This window comes from Rhinopithecus roxellana, chromosome 10 (assembly GCF_007565055.1).
Source record: "Rhinopithecus roxellana isolate Shanxi Qingling chromosome 10, ASM756505v1, whole genome shotgun sequence".
In the NCBI taxonomy this organism is placed as follows: domain Eukaryota; kingdom Metazoa; phylum Chordata; class Mammalia; order Primates; family Cercopithecidae; genus Rhinopithecus; species Rhinopithecus roxellana.
The window spans coordinates 140,123,037-140,145,852 of NC_044558.1; positions in this window are offsets into that span (position 1 = coordinate 140,123,037).

The following is a 22,816-nucleotide window of genomic DNA, read 5'->3' on the forward strand; positions in this document are numbered from 1 at the left end:
TTTTCCTCTTTGCCTCCCTTCCTCCTTCTTTCTCTTCTTTTCTCTCTTGTTCTCTTTCCTTATTGCACTTTCTTTTGTTATGCATTTACTAATCAGAAGATTTTTTGTGTCATGCTTGTCCTGGCACAGGGTGATGACCAAAACCAGACAGTTTTATGATCATGAAGTTTAGATGGCAGAGAGAGAAGAAGAAAGAAAATTAAGTAAGCCTACATATTTTTCCTTTTTAAAAACTGATTTCTTTTAAATAGATAAAATTGTATGCATTTATCATATACAACATGATGTTTTAAAATATATATACATTGTGGAATGGTTAAATCTAGCTAAATAAAATATGCATAAAATAACCTCACGGTTTATTTTTGTGGTGAGTACATTTTACATCCATTCTGTTAGCATATTTCAATAATATAACATATTGTCATTAACTATAGTCACCATGTGGTCCAATAGATCTCTTGAACTTATTCCTCCAATCCAACTATAATTTTGCATCCTTTGACAATTGTCTTTCCAGCCCTTCCCCATTCCTGCAAGTGCCCCAGCCCTGGTAAGTAATACTGGACTCTCTACTTCTATGAGATCAACTTTTTTAGATTCCACATATGAATGAGATCATGTGGTATTTGTTTTTCTGTGCTTGGCTTATTCTACTTAATATAATGTCCCCCAGGTTCATCCATGTTTTTGCAAATTTATAAGATTTCTTTATTTTTTTTAATAGCTGAATAGTATTCTGTTGTGAACATATACTACATTTGCTTTATCCATTAATCTGTTGATGGACACTTAGGTTGATTTCATATCTTGGCTAATGTGGATAATGCTGCAATAAACATGGGAGTGCAGGTATCTCTTTGACACACTGATTTCCTTTCCTTTGGGTATATAACCAGTAGAAGAATAGCTGGATCATATAGTAATTCTATTTTTAGTTTTTTTTGAGGAATCTTCATACTATTTTTATAATGGCTGTACTAATTTGCATTCCCATCGCCAGTTTACAAGTATTTTCTCCACAGCCTTATCAACATTTATCTTTTGTCTTTTTGATTGTAGCTATTCTAATAGGAGTGAGGTGAGATCTCATTGTGGTTTTCATTTGAATTTCTCTGATGATTAGTGATGTTGAGAATGTTTTCATATACCTGTTGGCCATGTATATGTCTTCTTTTGAGCTATGTCTGTTTAGCACATTTGCACATTTTAAAATCAGATTTATTTTTTAATTTTTTATTTGCTGTTGAGTTGTTTAAGTTTCTTATCTATTCTGGATATTAATCCCTTATCAGATGTATAGCTTAGTAAAACGCTTTCCACCATTCTGTAGTTTGTCTCTTTAATCTATTGATTGTTTTCTTTACTGTGTAGAAACTTTTGTTTGATGTAACCTCATTTGTCTGTTTTTGCTTTGTTGCCTGTGCTTTTGAGCTCATATCCAAATAAGCAACGTCATGGAGGCTTTTCTCTGTATTTTCTTCTATTAGCTCTTTACTTTCGAGATTTATATTTAAGTCTTTGATCCATTTTGAGTTGACTTTTTGTATGTGGGGTGAGAGAAGGTCTATTTTTTTTTTTGTTCTGTATGTGGATATCCAGTTTTCCCAGCCTAATTTAGTCAAGAGAATTTCCTTTTCCCCTTTTGTATTTATGGCACCTTTGACAAAAATCAGTCAGCTGTAAATGTGTGGACTTATTTCTGGGTTCTCTATCCTGTTTCATTGGTCTGTGTGTTTGTTGTTATGCAGTATCATGTGGATTTTGTTACTATAGCTTTGTAGTATATTTTAAAGTCAGGTGGTGTGATGCTTTCAGCTTTGTTCTTTTTGCTCAAGACTGCTTTGGCTATTCAGGGTCTTTTGTAGGACTATATGAATTTTAGGATATATATATTTTTTGCTCTGTAAAGAATGTCATGGGTATTTTGATAGGGATTACTTTAAATCTATGGATTGCTGTGGATACTATGGACATTTTAACAATATTAATTCTTCCAATCCATCCACACAGGATGTTTCCATTTATTTTTGTCTTCAATTTCTTTCATCAATGTTTTATGGTTTTCAGGGTAGAGGTCTTTCATATCCTTGATTAAATTTATTCCTAAATGATTTAACTATTTTGTAACTATTGTAAATGAGATTGTTTTCTTAATTTTTTTTCAGATAGTTTGCTGTTGGTGTATAGAAATGCTGTTGACTTTCATATGTTGATGTTGTATTCTACAGCTTTACTGAATTTGTTTATTAGTTCTAACAGTTTTTTGGTGGAATCTTTAGAATTTTCTACATATAATACCATGTCTGTAAACAGGGAAAATTTAATTTCTTCCTTTACAATTTGGATGCCTTTTATTTCTTTTACTCATCTAACTGGTGTGACTAGGACTTCCAGCTATATGTTGAATAGAAATTTCAAGAATAGGCACCTTTGCCTTCTGGATATTAAGGGAAAAGCTTTCACATCTTTTCTATCAACTGTGATGTTAACTGTGCATTTGTCATATATGGCCTTTAGTGAGGTGAGCTACATTGCTTCTATACCTAATTTGTTGAGAATTTTTTATTAAAATCCTGAAACAATGTTGAATTTTGTCTAATGCTTTTTTGTATCTGTTGAAATGATCATATGGTTTTGTCCTTTATTTTGTTAATGTGATATATCACATTTATTGATTTGTTTGTTGAACTAGCCTTACAAATAAACACATTAAAAAATACTAGTAGTGAGGGACAGGAACACAGAGATTGTAGATTATGCTAAGGTTGTAGAATGTAACCTAGGAGTAATGGGAAAGCATTAAGGTTTTAAGCAGTTGTGAGTGTGTGTGTTTGATGGTGTGTATGTGTGACATGATAAGATCTGTATTTAAAAGTCATTTTTGATACCATGGGGAGAATGGATTATAAGGAATCAGGGTGGATAAAGACAAACTAGTTATGAAGCTTTTGCAATAGTCTGGCTAAGAAAGAATGGCTTCTTGGATGAGTGTGAGGCAGTGATGATGGAGAAAGGGGGAAAGATGAAACAGACATTTAGTCATGTCCTTTTCAGCAACATGGGAGCAGTTGGAGACCTTTATCCTAAGAGAATTCATGCAGGAACGGAAAAACAAATACTGCATATTTTCACTTATAAGTGGGAGCTAAACATCAGCTACTCATGGATATAGAGATGGCAACAATAGAAGCTGGGGATTACTAGAGGGTGGAGATAGTAGTACAAGGGTTGAAAAAGTAACTATTGGGTATATGCTCAATGCCTGGGTGATGGGATCATTCATACTCTAAACCTCAGCATCACACAATACACTCATGTAACAAGCCTGTACCTGTACACCTTGAATCTAAAATAAAAGTTGAAAAAAAAAGACACTTAGGAAGAAAGTCAACAAGACTATATAACAATGGTAAGTAAATTAGAGGAAGAGATCAAGGATGGCCCCCAGGCTTCTGGGAACTAGAATAAAACAGATGGTGCTGCCATCATTGTACCAGGGAACCTTACTCAGGTTTGAGGGGAAGATCATTATTTCAGTTTCAGAGATGTTGAGTTTAAGGTGCATTTATGTTTTCCTTGTGGAGCTGGAGTGTAGGCTATGAGCAGGACCAACTACATAGTTTGCAGGGCCCATGGCAAAATGAAAATTTGGGGCCTCTTATTCAAATATTATTAACAATTTCAACATGGCTATAGCAGAGCATTAAACCAAAGGTTGGCCCTTCCAACTTGAACACCCTTTGTGACTGTACAGATTGAGTGCCCTTGAAGGTGTTACGAATCTGCAGCTTAGAGGAGATGTCTAGACTAAAAGTATGCATCTGGGAACCATCATGGTATAGATGATAATTGAATAAATTGTCTAAAGATATTTTAATGAGTGAAAAGAAAAAAAAGCCCTAAAGAACTTCAGCAATGTTGTAGCTGCAAAAGAGGTTCCTAAGAACGTTCACTTCTTAAGACATTGAAAGTTCATTTATGCTGAGACACAACTAATTGCTAGAAAATTACTTAAAGAAAAAATTAAAAAATCTCTTTAGTTAACTAACATAATGTGGTATAAGCCTGATTTTCTGCCTAATAGTTTATGCAATCTGTTAAGACGTCAGAGGCGTTTAAATCAGAGTAACTTCATCTTAAATAGGGGCTGGGTAAAATAAGGCTGAGACTTACTGGGCTGCATTCCAAGGAGATTAGGCATTCTAAATCACAGGATAAGATAGCAGGCCAGCACAAGATACAGGTCATAAAGACCTGCTGATAAAACAGGTTGCAGTAAAGAAGCCAGCTAAAACCCACCCAAACCAGGATGGTGATGAGAGTGACCTCTGGTCATCTTCACGGCTCATTATACTCTAACTATAATGCATTAGCATGTCTAAAAGACACTCCCACCAGCGCCATGACAGTTTATGGATGCCATGGCAATGTCCAAAAGTTACCCTGGATGGTCTAAAAAGGGGAGGAGCCCTCAGTTCTAGAAATTGCCCACTCCTTCCCCAGAAAACTCAAATAATTCACTCCTTGTTTAGCATATAATTAAGAAGTAACAATAAGTATCCTTAGTTGAGCAGCTCCGGCCGCTGCTCTAGCTATGGAGTAGCCATTCTTTTTTCCTTTACTTTCTTAATAAACTTGTTTTCACTTCATGGACTCACCTCAAATTATTTCTTATGCGAGATTCAAGAACCCTCTCCTGAAGTCTGGATCAGGACCCCTTTCTGGTAACAAAAACATTAATTCCATGTCAGTATAAACTCGGTAATGTAGTTCCAGAAACCACTATGGTCTGAATCTTGGCTATGCTTGCCCTTGCCACCTGGGTCCTACTGTAGGCTTGAAGTCTATAGCTGGAGAAAGGAATGTGACTGCAGCTTCCCTCTTTCTTCTTTTACCAGTGGATTACTGATTGCTATTTTTGACCCCTAGGAAGTTGGAGCCAGTATTGAGAGAGCCAGTAGAGGTAAGGAAATCAGAAGGCTGCTACAGAATGACTTATGATGTCAGTTTTATCTGTTATCTATTACTTAGAATATTGACTGAAACTTCCATTTTAACTTCTGTTATAAAAGAATGTAACAACCATATCTCTAGCCTGAGGCATGATTTTTTTTTTTTTTTAAGTCTTTGATTGAATTACTTAAACAGTTCTTAACTAATTTAAGTAAAAGATGCTATGAGATCAGGGAGATGAAATCTAGCCTCAGGGTTAGGGATGGCTTCCTGCAGCATAGGTGTTACTAAGTGAGAAGACAGGGAAAAGGAGTAATAAGATTTGAGCTAAGCATGTTGGATTCAAAGGTATGGGTCAGGGAACAGGAGCACTAAGAGGACCCAGAGGCATTTCGTGGAGCAGATCAGGAAAGCTGGAGAGGGATTGTGATGAAGGATAAGGCTGCAGAGTTAAGCAGGAGCTAGAGTCTGGTGAATGTGTTAAGGAGCAATGGGGAGTTGTTGCACGTTTACAACAAAGGTAATATGATCAAATTTGCATTTTCAAAAGATAGCCAAGGCTCTAGTGTGGGGAATAGATTGGAGGAACAAAGGAGAATGGTTAGAAGATTCTTCCCGTCATTTCTCTTCCATCAGTTGATATGGTTTGGCTGTGTCCCCACCCAAATCTCATCTTGAATTGTAACTCCCCTAGTTCTCATGTGTCATGGGAGGAACACTGTGGGAGGTAATTGACTCATGACGGTGGGTCTTTCCCATGCTGTTCTGGTGACAATGAATAAGTCTCACAAGATCTGATGATTTTAAAAATGGGAGTTTCCCTGCACAAGATCGATCTCTCTCTTGCCTGCTGCCATCCATGTGACTTGCTCCTCCTTGCCTTCTGCCATGATTGTGAGGCCTCCCCAGCCATGTGGAACTGTAAGTCCATTAAATCTCCTTTTCTTCCCAGTTTCAGGTATGTCTTTATCAGCAGCATGGAAACAGACTAATACAGTAAATTGGTACCAGTAAAGTGGGGTGCTGCTGAAAAGATACCTGAAAATGTGGAAGCAACTTTGCAACTGGGTGACAGGCAGAGGTTGGAACAGTTTGGAGGGCTCAGAAGAAGATCAGAATATGTGGGAAAGTTTAGAACTTCCTGGAGACTTGTTGAATGGTTTTGCCCAAAATGCTGATAGATATATGGACAATAAAGTCCAGGCTGAGGTAGTCTCAGATGGAAATAAGGAACTTGTTGAGAACTGGAGAAAAGGTGATTCTTGTTATGTTTTAGCAAAGAATCTGGTGGCATTTTGCCCCCACCCTGGAGATTTGTGGAACTTTGAACGTAAGGAAGATGGTTTAAGGTATCTGGCAGAAGAAATGTCTAAGCAGCAAAGCATTCAAGAGGTGACTTGGGTTCTATTAAAGGCATTCAGTTTTATAAGGAAAGGAGAACATAAAAGTTTGGACATAAAAGTATCGCCTGACAATGGGATAAAAAAGAAAATCCCATTTTTCTAAGGAGAAATTCAAGCTGGCTGCAGAAATTTGCATAAGTAACAAGGAGCTGAATGTTATTTACCAAGACAATGGGGAAAATGTCTCCAGGGTATGTCAGAAGTCTTCATGGCAGCCCTTCCCATTGCAGGCCTGGAGGCCTACGAGGAAATAATGGTTTTGTGGGATGGGCCCAGGGTCCTTGTGCTCTGTGCTGTCTAGAGACTTGGTGCCCTGTGTCCCAGCTGCTACAGCCTTGACAAAAAGGGGCCAAGATACAACTTGGGCTGTGGCTTCGGATGGTGCAAGCCACAAGCCTTTGCAGCTTCTATGTGGTTTTCAGCCTGCAGGTACACAGAAGTTAAGAATTGAGGTTTGGGAACTTCCACCTAGATTTCAGATGTATGAAAACGCCTGGATGTCCAGGGAGAAGTTTACTGCAGGGGCAGGGCTCTCATGGAGAACCTCTGCTAGGGCAGTGCAGAAGGGAAATGTGGGGTCAGAACCCTCACACAAAATTCCTACTGGGGCACTGCCTAGTTGGAGCTATGAGAAGAAGGCCACCATCCTCTAGACCCCAGAAAGGTAAATCCATCTACAACTTGCACTGTGCACCTGGAAGAGCCACAGACACTCAATGTCAGCTCATGAAAGCAGCCAGGAGGGAGGCTGTACCCTGTGAAGGTAAAGGGGTGGAGCTACCTAAGACCATGGGAACCTACCTCTTGCATCAGCATGACCTGGATATGAGACATGGAGTCAAAGGAGATCATTTTAGAGCTTTAAGATTTGACTACCCTGCTGGATTTTGAACTTGCATGGGACCTGTAGACCTTTGTTTTGGCCAATTTCTTTGGCTAACTTGCTTTTGATTTTACAGGCTCGTAGGCTCGTACTTGCTTTGTCTCAGATGAGACTTTGAACTATGGATGGAGTTAATGCTGAATTGATTTAAGAATTTGGGGGACTGTGGGGAAAGATGATTTTTGAAATGTAGAAAGGATGTGAGATTTGGGAGCAGCCAAGGATGGAATGATAAGATTTGGCTGTGTCCCCACCCAAAATTCACCTTGAATTATAACTCCCACAATTCCCATGTGTTGTGTGGGAGGTAATTGAATCATGGGGGTAGGTCTTTCCTATGCTGTTCTCATGATAGTGAATGAGTCTCACAAGATCTGATGGTTTTAAAAATGAGAGTTTCCCTGCACAAGCTCTCTCCCTCTATTACCTGCCACCATCCACACAAGACGTGACTTGCTCCTTCTTGCCTCTGCCATGATTGTGAGGCCTCCCCAGCCATGTGGAACTGTAAGTCCATTAAACTTCTTTTTCTCCCAGTCTGGGTACGTCTTTATCAGCAGCATGAAAACTAATACATTGGTTTACCTCCATAATCACACTTATTAAATGGATGCATTTCCCAGTTAAAGTGGGATTAAAAAAAATCTTTCTGTGCACTGTGTTACTTAACTATCTTCTTCTAAGAAGCACAGGAAGAATTCAGCAAGCGTTAGTGATATGTACAGGAGATGGAAGTACTGGGTAGAAGAGGGATGTTCCCTGGCAAAGGCCCACCTTCAAGCCTGGAAACCTGCGGCCCTAAATGGGAATGGCCATTCTTGTTTTCATGCCCAAAAGTTGCCTTTTGTTCCACCATGCCCCCCTATCCTGTACCCATATAAACCCCAGACCTCAGACTCCAGAAGGAGATGAGTAAGAGACAAACAGAAGAGCAGAAGAACACAGAACAGCACGGGAGAGGGAAGACAAGTATCTGAATGCTGAGAGGAGTTCTGCTGGTAGCGGTTGGAGAGGAGATTGGCCACTGGATGACGAAACTCCAGGGGAAGATCATCTTCCCACTCCGTCTTCTTTCTAGTTATCTATCCATCCTGCTGAGAGCCACCTCCACCACTCAATAAAACCCCTGCATTCATCCTTTAAGCCCAGGTGTAATCAGATTTTTCCTGGATGCTGGACAAGAGCTGGGATATAGAGAGCTGTTACACTGGCCCTCTGCCCTTACAAAAAGGCAGAAGGTCCACTGAGCTGTCTAACACTTAATCCATCTGTGGATGGCAAGGCTAAAATAGCGCACCATAATACATGCCCACTTGGGCTTTTGGAGTCACAGACACCCACCCCTGGATGGGGTGCTCATCCTGGCTCCTACACCTGTCCATCTGTGTGCTTTCCCTCCTGTAAGGGGTTTGGTAGCTGAACAAGATGAGCCACATCCCTGTCGCATGTCCTGTGAAGGGCGTCAGGGAACTTTCCCTTTTCATTAGGATGTTCTCAAAGGGTCTTTAAAATAGATATGGACAGAGATTCAAAATATAGAACGTTCTTTAATCCTTTACTTGACACCTAGAGCCCCCCATAGACAGAAAATCAATGCCATTGATAAGCTCCAGCTTGAACCATGTGATCTCTTTTTTTTTTTTTTTTATCAGAAGTAGCTAAGAAAGATGCAGCAGATTCTTTTATACAATTCCCCAAGGATGGGGGATAAACTGTAGACTTCAAATGGTAATCAACAAACAAATGCAATAATCCTAATTTTCCCATTTTGAAAACATACTTATGAAACCACTTTAGCAAAAGTTTTATATCAGTGAGAAAATTATAACAGTAAGCTAAGCTAACCCAACCCCCATCCTGCCTTTCCCTTAATTATTCCTAGGCTATTGGGCAAAGTTAACTTTGGAAGACATTTAGGCTATAGATTAAATGATAATAGGCCTTGCCCCAAATTCAACCACTTTTGTAAAACTAATGGGAGTCCATCAGGCTTGGGGAAGGAGAGGAACTTGAGTCCTGCTAACGTGCAGACATAGACAATTGCCAGCCATTATTCTTGAGGTATAAGAAATGCAACTTCCCCAATTACTCATGCAAATAACACCACTATTGTAGGTTGTCCTTTTAAGATATCTTTCCAGGGTTTTTGCATGTCTGACACTCATGGTTCCACCTGGACTGCCAACCCAGCTCCTGTGGCTCCACCCCGAATCAATTCAGCATTTAGGAGGACAGCTTTGACCCCTTATTATTTCATCTCTGCCACAACAAATCAGCAGCAAGCACCTGATACCTGACCACTTCTACCCGCTCCAAATTGTCTTTGAAGGACCCCTAACTGCCTTTGAAAGCAACCTACCAGCTTTGAACAAGATGAGAAATGATCTGAGTACAAACTCCATCTCCTACGTGGTGTGGCTGGCTCCTTGTCTTTTAAACTCTTTCTGTGCTACAATGCCATGGTCTTTCTTTATGCAGTGGGCAGGAAGAATCCTATAGGTGGTTATGCTTATTACTCAAATGTTCTCTTTGGTCTCATTTACTCAGCTTTGTTTGACTAATTGTTCACATAAGAAATGTTTCTTATCCATAAAGCCCAAATTAATGACGTTCTCAGTAACTGAGAATATTTTTAGTGTCCTTTCTATATTTACACCATTTACATACTCTTTGGAGTAGGTTTTTTTCAGATTATCTCTTGGCCAATTCCCAACCCTTCATATTGACCTTGCTATTCCCAATTCCCCTTTTATAAGTCTTAGAATTTTATAATATAATATTATAATTTTGTGTTTAATTAGTTTTTATTAGATTCTCCTATTTCTTGCATAGCACAAGAAAGTCCATATATTATCTTATTGATACAGGACTTTTTGCTCCTTAATTCAGCTAAATCTGGGTTCTTGTCTCATGACCAGGAAGAATGAGTTAAGTGGACATCAAAGCATGAGTGGCGTAGAATTTATTAAGTGAAAGGGGAGCTCTCAACAAAGAGTAGGGTCCCAAGACCTACCAAGAGTAGAGTCCCGGGACTCACCTCCCGGTGGAGTCCCAAGACTTCCATACAGGAGCTGGAAAAGCTAGACTCCTCCCCAACATAAGGTGCAGATTCCTGGCAGCTCTGCCCTGTTCCCCTCAGTGTGCATATGGGCATGCCGAGGCAAGCCATTGGTAGTATCAGAAAAGGCAACATTTGATTGGTTAAAAAGCATTATTCAGAAATAGTTAATCAGGAAAGGGCAGGCAAATAGGGCAGTTCTCTCTCTGAGTCACAGGTTCCGTCTGCGACCAGCAGTTTGGTCTTTCAGCCTTTAGGCTGTTGTAGGCTTGAAGGTGGGGTTTTGCTGGGGACCCTTCCTTATCTGCCTAGGCATTTGGCTGTCTCCCACCTCTATCATTATTACAATGATAATAATGATATGGTTTGCTATGCTATGCCTCAATTCAGTTGAATTGGGTCTTTTCAATTGAATATTTTTAGGAGATCAGCAACTGGCTGACCTCAAGCTCCAAAAAACAAAAGGTTGCATTTTATTTCCGATGTTAAGGATATATTAGTACACATTTCCAATGGCTAAACCTGTTTTCCACACCTGTCCTCCCTCAGGCCATGACCCGACTAATCACCTCTCCAGTAGGGCTAGAAAGTGAATCTTGTCAGGAGTGGCTAGGAAAGTGAATTCTGGAGAGATTTATGTTCTTGGGTTTCCAAGGGAAATGTTCTTTCGGGAGTGGGAGGGGGCGGGGAGGGAGGAGGAAGTGAGGAAGGAAGGAAGAAGGAAGGAAGGGAGGGCAGGAAGGAAGTCCTTACCTGAAGGACGTATATCTGTCGTCTGATCTTCTTACGGATTTTTTTTCTTTTTCTGGAGGGTTTTTCTTCTTGTCTTTCTGTATTTATTTATTCTTGAGCGGATTTCTTTAGAGCTCTCTCTCTCTCTCCCCCTCCCTCCATTCTTTCCTTTCTTTCTCTCTCTTCATCTTCCCCTTCCCCTTTCCCTTTCCCTTTCCTTTCCCCTTCCCTTCCCTTCCCTTTCTTTTCTTTTCTTTTTTTCTTTCTTCCCTTTACTGTTGACAGAAGATATTTGGGTAGAGATAGTATAAAGAAGCCTTCAAAAATAGTTGAATACATTGCTTGGGATTAACAACATTCTGTGTGTCTCCAGAATACAACTTCTGAATACAAGAGGAGCAAAAACACCTCATGATCATGATGTCATGATCATGACATAATGTCATAATGTCATGATCATGGCAACTCCTGATGTCTATAAAAAACACATAAGATTTTGGGAGCTTGGAAACTTATCTGTATTGAACTTCTGATCTGTTAATTCATGGAAAATCTCAATTGGATAGTTGTTTTCCTGTTGCCTACTTCTCTAGAACAGCTGCCTTTCAGAGAAGAAATGAATGGCACTAACTTTCTATTATAGATAATAAAGATGAACACAACTAACAAAGCTAAATAACATCCACTAATCAAAGCCCAATTAATAACACTTCAAGAGACAATTCTTATGTTTAAAAAAACTGGTTAAATTTACTTATCAGAAGAGGATTCCATTTACTGCTAAATGGCTTGTCATACTTTCATACTCCTAAAATGTTTAAAAATTATAAATTAAAATTTTAAATGAGGTAAAGGAATGAAAGTTTCACCTTAGAAGAAAAATAAACCAAAAACCTCATAATCAACAATATTTTCTTTTTCTTTGATTTTTAAAAACTTGATGTTTATCTAGACTGTTTATTTTTAATTAATAGCATTTGCCTTATTCAGATGCCTTTTCTCTGTGGAAGTTTTATATCTTTAGCTATCTCCCCTACAGAGGAAATAACCCTACAGAGTTTTTTAAAGAGATTTATGATGAACAAATTGAAAAACTAGTGGGAACATTGGGGAAAAACAAGCGATCAGCCCAGTACAGTGCATGCAATATTGGAGAATGGGGTTCTAGCCTCAGCTTTGCTGACAGCTAGCAGCAATATGATCTTGGTCAAGTTGAGGACTATTGTGACTTACCTTAAAAATGAGAGATTGTAGTAACAGGAGGCCCTTCACTTCTCACACATCTACGTTTAGCTGGTTTAATCTTTCTAGCTCCAGAATTCCAATGCTCTGGCAATGAGAGAACATTTATAGAAACAGTGAATTATTTTGGTGTTAATTGACTTAGAGAAAAATTAGTAATGATGATAACACCATGTAAGGGAAAGGAATACAGAGCCAAGAGCTGGGGCATTGTTAGGAGTACTGGGGAGAAATGTACTATGGTGAGATTATGTCAGAAGAATAGGGGGATGATATAGTTTGGAAGTTTGTCCCCCTCAAAAGCTCATGTTGAAATGTGATCACCCGATGTTGGAGGTGGGGCATATCAGGAGGTGTTTGGGTCATGTGGTTAGATCCCTCATAAATGGCTTGGTGCCATTCTAGAGGTAATGAGTGATTTCTCACTCTATTAGTTCACTCGATAACTGATTGCTTAAAAGAGCATGGCACCCCTTCCTCTTGCTCCCTCTCTCACTGTGTGATATGCCGGCTCCCCTGCCCCTCCCACTATGATTGGAAGTTTCCTGAGGTTCTCACCAGAGGCAAGTGCTCGTGCCATGCTTCTTGTATAGCCTGCGAAATTATAAGGGAAAGAAACCTCCTTTCCTTATAAATTACCCAGCCTCAGGTATTCCTTTATGGCAACACAAAACATACTACAACAGGAAAGAATCAAAAAGTGAGGGTGTGCTCTAGGCAGAGGGAGTCATGAAGAGTGTGAAATTGAGTAGGTGAGAATTGAGTCAGAATGGCTGAATTTTCTGAGAGGGTCTTTTGAGTAATTAGAGATAGACTCCAGAGCATAGGCAGAGAAAATATATGAGGCAAGTAATTGTCAACTGCTTGTACTAGAAAATAATTTAGGCTTGCCATGTGATTTGTTCTGGAGAATAGAATGTAAGTAGAAGTGATTGTGTCACTTATAGAAAAAGGTCATTTGCTAAATGATATTTTTGTCCCCCTCTCTCTCCTCTGTCTGTATGTTCAGGAAGAAAAGACTAGCATAATGAAGCCAGACAGTGGAAAGAAATCTAATTCCTTCGACAGTAGTAGAGGAGAGCTAATGGACTACATTCAGGAGTGCCGCTAGACCACACAGGACTTTGTGCAAATGAGAACTAAATTTTTACTGTAAGCCACTGAGAGTTGGAGGTTTTTTTTTTTATAGCAGTGAAATAGCTGACCAAAACAGAAATTAGGCCCAGGAGTGGGAGCTTTGTAAGTATGCAATATTGGCTGAGCATCTACGTATTTCTTGCTCTGTACTTGTGCCAACACTTGATATGGTCAGTCTTTTAAACTTTAGCTCTTCTAGTAAGTTATAGCAGTATTTCATTGTGCTTTCAATTTGCCTTTTCCAAAGAATGAATGATCTTGATTATCTTTTTATGTCCTCATTTGCTATCTTTATCTTCTTTGAAGGAACGTCTGTTCAAATCTTTTGCCCATTAAAAAACTTGGGTTTGTTTTCTGTCATCAAGTTTTGAGAGTTCTTTATGTTCTAGACACATATAAAGTATCCAGATGAGATATATAATTTCCAAATATTTTCTCCCAGTCTGTGCCTTGTCTTTCCATTCTGTCAACATTCACACACAGTGTTTGAATGTGGAATGTTTGTGGTTGAATGTTGAGAGAATGGAAAGAGAAGCCACAGACTGGGCACATTCTCAAAATATTCTTTGCATTTTGAAGAACATGGAAAGGAAAATAAAAAAATCTCAGGACTCCCAAACTCATTATGCCAAAGGGAAAGTTAAACCTGGAGAGTGAATCACATAACACCACCACCCTTTTCCCAAATGAATAGCTGTTACTTCCCAATCCCGTATCAGAACCATGCATTAGCCAGGCCTCAAAAGAGAGGCAGAAGCCCTCAGGCATTCCTGGATGACTACCCTCGCAAATTGTTCATGAGTAAACTATTTGCTGGCCTTGAAACCTTTCAAGATACACATCCTCCCATAAAATACGACAGAGCGAGACTCCGTCTCAAAAAAGAAAAAAAAAAAAAAGGATGGTCAATTGTAACTTTAACTCTGCAATTTAAGTCTAGCTCCTAAAACTAAAGTCTGTTAGATTTCACACTGATAATGTCAATTACAAGCTTATCTTCCCAGGTGCAGAACAAAGACAAGATGAGCTCAATCATTTCTCCACCTGCCAGAGACATCTGCATAATTGATTCTTTTACTCCCTTTTTCTTTGAATGTTTACCTTTTGTAAAATGTAGATTTACTGGACACTAATTAAAATATCACAAAAAATGTAACCATTTGCCTCATGCCCTACCACTCCACCCACTTTCTACATGTCTTCTCCCCTTCAAAGAAATGTATAAATACTGACTCTGCTACAAACCTCTTCAGAGAGCACAGGACACAGATGTTTTTGTGACTTGTATTTTTTCTGGGCATGCCCTCAAGCTTTGGCTCAATAAACTTCGACTGACTGAGAATCTTGCCTCAGTTCTCATTTTGGTTAATAAGCAGAAGTTCTAAATTTTGATGAAGCCCAATTCATTATATTTATTGTGATGATAGATTAATGAAGGTCAATAAATACTTAAAATGTACAATTTGACAAGATTCAACACATACAAAATCTTATCAAGTTGTATGCTTTAAATATGTGCAGTTTATTGTTTGTCAATTGTACTTGGAAAAGTTGTTTTACAAAGGGTGGGGGGAATAAAGAGAGTTCAGTAATTCAGGGTCTTCAAGTGTTGAAAGCTAATTGCTTCTAGATCCTGTCAGTAAGAGAAACAGTCCTACAAACTTGCCTGTTAATTAAATGACTCAGCATAAAGAGAGGACTAAGGATGTGGTCTTCCCATCCACTGTGCTATGTAGTCTCAAAATCACAGTGAAATTGATGAGAGACATGCTGGGAACCTGGGGTGGGAGGAAGGAATTAATAAAATAAAGGAGGCTGAGAATTATATCTAATATAAACGTTGAGTGTGGCTACCATCACATGGAACTAAGTGCAATCAGAGCTAAGAAGCCTACTAGGCTTTTGCAGGAATTAAATTGCCAAAGAATCCCAGAACCTATAAAAAAAAAAAAAGCCTTTTACTGTTCAGTATTTAGTTATTGTGTCTCCAGCATTCTACAAACAGAAGGTACCTTTGACAACTAAACAGTTCCGAAGATGGGCATCCTCATCACCATTCATTTCAGGTGCGGTCCATGAAGATAAGGGGAGCTCCTAGAGGGTAGAGCACAGGTCAAAAAGAACAGTAGGCAAAGCAGATCCTTGCAGAAGACAGCAATGGCAGAGTGTGAAAGTTTCTGTTCTGCCAGGGCAGAGAGACTTCACATTGTCTTCTCTTGAGAATTCAGAATTGCTGTTGATGAGTGACTACTCTCTGTTTCCCATTCTTCCCCTTTCTGTAGGGGTACCAGGTGCCAGTGTCTTGACCCTGTACTACCATCATATCCTGAGCATGTGTCTGGAGGGGTAGAACCTGCATTTCAGTTTGTGGCAAACACCAAGAAGCTCCATATCTGGATCTGATGGATAAGACTTAGAGACTGGATTCTCATAACCACTCTTGGAGGTGTGAAAAATCATTTCTTCAATTTTACAGAGCAGGGAGTGGATAAGCAACATGCCTGAAGTCCACACAGCTGGTGAATGAACACTGGATGCTGAATTAAGCTGGCCGAGTCTTTCGGTTGTCTACCTGAGGAAAGGTGTTTTCTATAAGTGGGAAGGAGGGAGCAAATGAGTATTTAGTGACTAAAGGGGAGAGTGTGACAGGGACTATCAGTGCCACTGAGTGATGTCCTTGTGTTGCATCTCCATTTTCTAGCCTTCCTTGCAATTAAGTTGGCCATGTGACAAGTTTGGAAGAATAGAATATGTTATGAAGTGACATATACCACTTCTGAGTTAAGCAGGTTAAATATCTGGTACACATTCCCTAATCTCTCTCTCTAACTTGCTCTTTCTCTGTCTTTCCCTCTCTTATTTGTGGGCTTGGAAGTAAAGGGTTCAAAGATGGCTTGACCACATGATAGAAGGAGCTTGGATTCCTGAGTTTTAGCTGGAGGAATGCTGCCCTGCAGGGCTGGCCAGGCTTTGCTGGACTTTATGTGAATGAAAAATAAACCTATGCTGTTGTAAGCCACTGAGATTTGGGGGCTGTTTATTGCAAAGACTAGAATTAATTACTCCGACCAAGACCAGTATTATAGTAATTGGGTGTCTATCACATTCTCCACATTTTCCTACAGTCTCTGTACTCAGTCACTTGGAAGATAATGACTATGAAGCTATCAAGTCTTCACATTTTCCAAAAATTTATGACTCAGTTGCCTTTTTTTTTTTAAAGATGACAGCACTAATTTAAGCTATGTTTTTCTTTTAAAAACATAAAAACTTGAATGTCATTATCTTTAAGTTGAAAAGTATGATATAGAAAGTCAGAGAAAAGGGGCTGGACATAGTGACTCATGCCTTTAATTCCAGCACTTTGGGAGGGTGACGCTGGCGGATCACTTGAGGTCAGGAGTTTGAGACCAGCCTGGCCAACATGGTGAAACCCATCTCTACTAAAAATACAAAAATTAGCCAGGTGTGGTGGCACACGCCTCTAATCTTAGCTACTTGGGAGGCCGGGGCAGGAGAACTCCTTGAACCCAGGAGATTGAGGTTGCAATGAGCTGAGATCTCACCACTGCACTTCAGCCTGGGCAACAGAGCGAGACTCCATCTCAAAAAAAAAAAAAAAAAGAATTATTATTATTATTATTATTTATTTATTTTTATTATTATACTTTAAGTTCTAGGGTACATGTGCATAATGTGCAGGTTTGTTACATATGTAACAGTTCTTTTAATTGTGATGTTAGAGTGTCAATTTTAGATCTTTCCAGCTTACTCTTGTGGGCATTTAGTGCTATAAATTTCCCTCTACACACTGCTTTGAATGTGTCCCAGAGATTCTGGTATGTTGTATCTTTGTTCTCATTGGTTTCAAAGAACATCTTTATTTCTGCCTTCATTTTGTTATGTACCCAGTAGTCATTCAGGAGCAGGTTGTTCAGTTTCCATGTAGTTGAGCGGTTTTGAGTGAGTTTCTTAGTCCTGAGTTCTAGTTTGATTGCACTGTGGTCTGAGAGACAGTTTGTTACAATTTCTGTTCTTGTACATTTGCTGAGGAGTGCTTTACTTCCAATTATGTGGTCAATTTTGGAATAAGTGCGATGTGGTGCTGAGAAGAATGTATATTCTGTTGATTTGGGGTGGAGAGTTCTATAGATGTCTATTAGGACCGCTTGGTGCAGAGATGAGTTCAATTCCTGGATATCCTTGTTAACTTTCTGTCTCGTTGATCCGTCTAATGTTGACAGTGGAGTGTTGAAGTCTCCCATTCTTATTGTATGGGAGTCTAAGTCTCTTTGTAAGTCTCTAAGGACTTGCTTTATGAATCCGGGTGCTCCTGTATTGGGTGCATATATATTTAGGATAGTTAGCTCTTCCTGTTGAATTGATCCCTTTACCATTATGTAATGGCCTTCTTTGTCTCTTTTGATCTTTGATGGTTTAAAGTCTGTTTTATCAGAGACTAGGATTGCAACCCCTGCTTTTTTTTGTTCTCCATTTGCTTGGTAGATCTTCCTCCATCCCTTTATTTTGAGCCTATGTATGTCTCTGCATGTGAGATGGGTCTCCTGAATACAGCAGACTGATGGGTCTTGACTCTTTATCCAGCTTGCCAGTCTGTGTCTTTTAATTGGAGCATTTAGTCCATTAACATTTAAGGTTAATATTGTTATGTGTGAACTTGATCCTGCCATTATGATATTAACTGGTTATTTTGCTCATTAGTTGATGCAGTTTCTTCCTAGCCTCGGTGGTCTTTACATTTTGGCATGTTTTTGCAATGGCTGGTACCGGTTGTTCCTTTCCATGTTTAGGGCTTCCTTCAGGGTCTCTTGTAAGGCAGGCCTTACAAGAGACTGGTGGTGACAAAATCTCTAAGCATTTGCTTATCTGTAAAGGATTTTATTTCTCCTTCACTGATGAAACTTAGTTTGGCTGGATATGAAATTCTGGGTTGAAAATTCTTTTCTTTAAGAACATTGAGTATTGGCCTCCACTTCCTTCTGGCTTGTAGAGTTTCTGCTGAGAGATCTGCTGTTAGTCTGATGGGCTTCCCTTTGTGGGTAACCCGACCTTTCTCTCTGGCTGCCCTTAAGATTTTTTCCTTCATTTCAACTTTGGTGAATCTGGCAATTATGTGTCTTGGAGTTGCTCTTCTGGAGGAGTATCTTTGTGGCGTTCTCTGTATTTCCTGAATTTGAATGTTGGCCTGCCCTACTAGGTTGGGGAAGTTCTCCTGGATGATATCCTGAAGAGTGTTTTCCAACTTGGTTGCATTTTCCCCCTCACTTTCGGGCACCCCAATCAGACGTAGATTTGGTCTTTTTACATAATCCCATACTTCTTGCAGGCTTTGTTCATTTCTTTTTCTTCTTTTTTCTTTTGGTTTCTCTTCTCGCTTCATTTCATTCATTTGATCCTCAATCACTGATACTCTTTCTTCCAGTTGATCGAGTCAGTTACTGAAGCTTGTGCATTTGTCACGTATTTCTCGTGTCATGGTTTTCATCTCTGTCATTTCGTTTATGACCTTCTCTGCATTAATTAGCCTAGCTGTCAATTCTTCCACTCTTTTTTCAAGATTTTTAGTTTCTTTGTGCTGGGTATGTAATTCCTCCTTTAGCTCTGAGAAGTTTGATGGACTGAAGCCTTCTTCTCTCATCTCGTCAAAGTCTTTCTCTGACCAGCGTCAATCCATTGCTGGCGATGGGCTGCGCTCCTTTGCAGGGGGAGATGCGCTCTTATTTTTTGAATTTCCAGCTTTTCTGCCCTGCTTTTTCCCTATCTTTGTGGTTTTATCTGTCTCTGGTCTTTGATGATGGTGACGTACTGATGGGGTTTTGGTATAGGTGTCCTTCCTGTTTGATAGTTTTCCTTCTGACAGGACCCTCAGCTATAGGTCTGTTGGAGATTGCTTGAGGTCCACTCCAGACCCTGTTTGCCTGGGTATCAGCAGCAGAGGTTGCCGAAGCGAGTGTACCTGTCTGATTCTTCCTTTGGAAGTTTCCTCTCAGGGGTGTACTCCACCCTGTGAGGTGTGGGGTGTCAGACTGCCCCTAGTGGGGGATGTCTCCCAGTTAGGCTACTCAGGGGTCAAGGACCCACTTGAGCAGGCAGTCTGTCCCTTCTCAGATCTCAACCTCCGTGTTGGGAGATCCACTGCTCTCTTCAAAGCTGTCAGACAGAGTCGTTCGCGTCTGCTCAGGCCTCTGCTGCTTCCCCTGTTGTTTTTTTAGCTGAGCCCTGCCCCCAGAGGTGGAGTCTATAGAGATAGGCAGGTTTCCTTGAGCTGCTGTGAGCTCCACCCAGTTCTAGCTTCCCAGCGGCTTTGTTTACCTACTTAAGCCTCAGCAATGGCAGGCGCCCCTCCCCCAGCCTCGCTGCTGCCTTGCGGTTAGATCGCCACAGACTGCTGTGTTAGCAATGAGGGAGGCTCCGTGGGCGTGGGACCCTCCCAGCCAGGTGAGGGATATATTCTTCTGGTGTGCCCGTTTGCTTAAAGCGCGGTATTGGGGAGTTACCCGATTTTCCAGGTGTTGTGTGTCTCAGTTCCCCTGGCTAGGAAAAGGGATTCCCTTCCCCCTTGCGCTTCCCAGGTGAGGCAATGCCTCGCCCTGCTTCAGCTCTCGCTGGTCAGGCTGCAGCAGCTGACTAGCACCGATTGTCCGGCACTCCCTAGTGAGATGACCCCAGTACCTCAGTTGAAAATGCAGAAATCACCAGTCTTCTGTGTCGCTCGCGCTCTAGAGAAGAATTATTTATGTATTTATGGCTTGGGACATGTAGCTTCCGATCAGATTTCTAAACAAGGACAAAACTACTGAAGGAGAAAGTATATATTAAAAGCCTAGAGCCTGAAGTCCAGTCTGTGTCCATTCACTAGTTGTGTGGACTTTGGACAAGTCACTTAACCATTCTCTGCCCTGCATACTTATGAAAATGATTGTTCATACCTCAAAATGTTGTTATGATAAAAATCACATGAGTTAATGTTGTATAATAAAGAACTTAGCTGGCCTTTGTCTCTGGTTCCTGATAGACAGTCTCTACACCCTTGGAATTTCTCGAGTGATAAGAATGTCTTTGTTATTTATATGGGCCCCTTAGACCACACCTGAGTTTATGCTAACAAGGTGATATATGGTGGTCCTCTGGGTAGTTTCAGGATGGGGACTGCTTATGCCAAAGACCAACTATGTGATTAGGGGGTTGGAGTGGGGAGGGGAGGAGGGCAGGAGATTGAGCTCCTTCTTGTGGCCAATGATCCAGTTAATCACAGGGATATAATGAAACCCCAATAAAAAACTCTGGACACCCAAAGCTTGGATGAGCTTTCCTGGTTAATTTCATACACTGTTGTGGCAGCAAGGTGATGCATTCTGATCACTCAAAAGCTTCACATTGAGGACCCTACCAGATCTTACCCTATGTGTCCTTACTTTGGCTTGCTCTGATTTGCATTTATTGTAATAAATCTATAATCTTAAGTATAGTGTCTTCCTTAGTTCTGTGAGTTGTTTTGAGAATTATGAAAACTGAGAGGGTAGTCAGAACCAAAATTTTGTCTAATTGGCCAGAAGTGGCTTGGGGGGCCTGGAAATACTTTGCTCGCAGTTGGTGTCTAAAGTGAGAGCAGTCTTATGGGGTACTGTGTCCTTACTCTGTGAAGTGTGACCTACTTCTGGGTAGTTAGTGTCAGAATTGTATTGTAGTTAATACATGTAAAGCTTTTAGAATAGTGCCTGGCCCAGGGTAACTTTCAGGGAAAGCTAGCTAATAATATAAAGCTCTAAAATAGTATTCATACAGGAGCACTTACTATTAAAGATGAACATAGAAGTACTGTATTCAATGCTGAAAGGAACCTTGTAAATAATACAGTTTGATGTGATTTTGCCTTGTATTAGTTCAAAAATCTTGTTAGTGCCAGGGCAAAGATCAAACCCCAGTCTTTTAAGACAAAATCATTATATAAAATGTGCTTTACTTTTCACATATTTTAAATGGGGCTGGTTCAACACATCCTATATCCTAGCAGTAGGAGCATTTTGGGAAATCTGTCCAGCACCTATTTATTTCTCTGACGACCTTCTTCTCTGCCTCTAGGATGAGACCTGAAGCTGTGTTTCAACTATGCATGTTTGAATCCTTGGTCACAGTCAAAGGATTGGGATGCATAATTGACCCAAGGTGGGTCTGTAAGGTTCTTACTTCTCAGAATTCAGAATATGATTTAAAAAATACCAGCTGGTCTTGTGCCCCAAAGATGAGGCAGCTGAGGGCCATGTGTGGCCTAATTCCATGATGCCAGATGTGAAGAGAAAGAAAGATGAAAGGAGTCCATAGATAGAGGCAAAATGGAGAGAGTGGTGATCAGGATTATTATTTTTCTTTTCTTTTTGTTTGATCCTTGTCTCTTTTGGGGCCAGGCTTCATCTCTTGCTCTTGGGTTTTGTGAGATAACCTAGTCCAATACATTCCCCTTGCTTGTTTATGCTTTTTTGAAATATATTTTGTTAGTTGCAACTAATAGTCTTGATTAAGGATGGAATGAAACAAAAGTGCAGACTGCTTCTGTTACAATTGCTATTGTGAATATGGGGAACGAGGAGGATGGGTGGTGCCAGATAAAACACTGGAGTAAGGTGGGCCATGGGCTTAGATTTAATAGGAACATTTTAACGGGATCTCTTAGAAAGTTCCAATGTCTTCGCTGAAACACAATTAAATTAGGCTCCTTTGAATGTGGATGAAAGGATGGTAGAGATGTGGAAGAATAAGGTTAAGCAAGCAATTGACAATTTTGCTTTCTTGCTCAAGATGGAATTGGGTTAACCAATAACTGTGGTGCACCAATGCAATTATAAAATATAATGAAACTGTTGGGGACAAATAGAAAACACAACAGGACCATGTCTTGGGTGACTGTACTGAATCAAAAATAGCATTTTTAGAAACAATTTTGTTATTATGAAGGAAAAATCAACAGCCTTCACAAAGCTTATGTTCCACTGCATGTTTGAAAAGAGAAGATATTTGTCTTCTCAAGTGGCGGACCCCATCAGGCTGAAATAACCACTGTCAACAATGGATCTGAGAATCAAATCTGAGAAGGTAGAGATTTACTAGGCTGACTCTCTTGACGACTGGAAAAGGATCAGAACTTATTTTTGTTTGGTGAAAAAGAAGTTCTAACAAAACATACAAATAACATTCATGACCAAAGGAACTGCTTTTCAAGGTACTTGTTCTGCTAAAGAAGGCAAGAGGGGCACAGTTCTTAGTTTAACGTCACAGGTTGAAAAGATCACATTGGAAAGTGCAGTTGAATAAGGGAAGCACTTAATTGTACCCTATCTTTCTTTCTTCCATGCTTTATTCTTTCTCTTTCTCTCTTTCTTTTTCTCC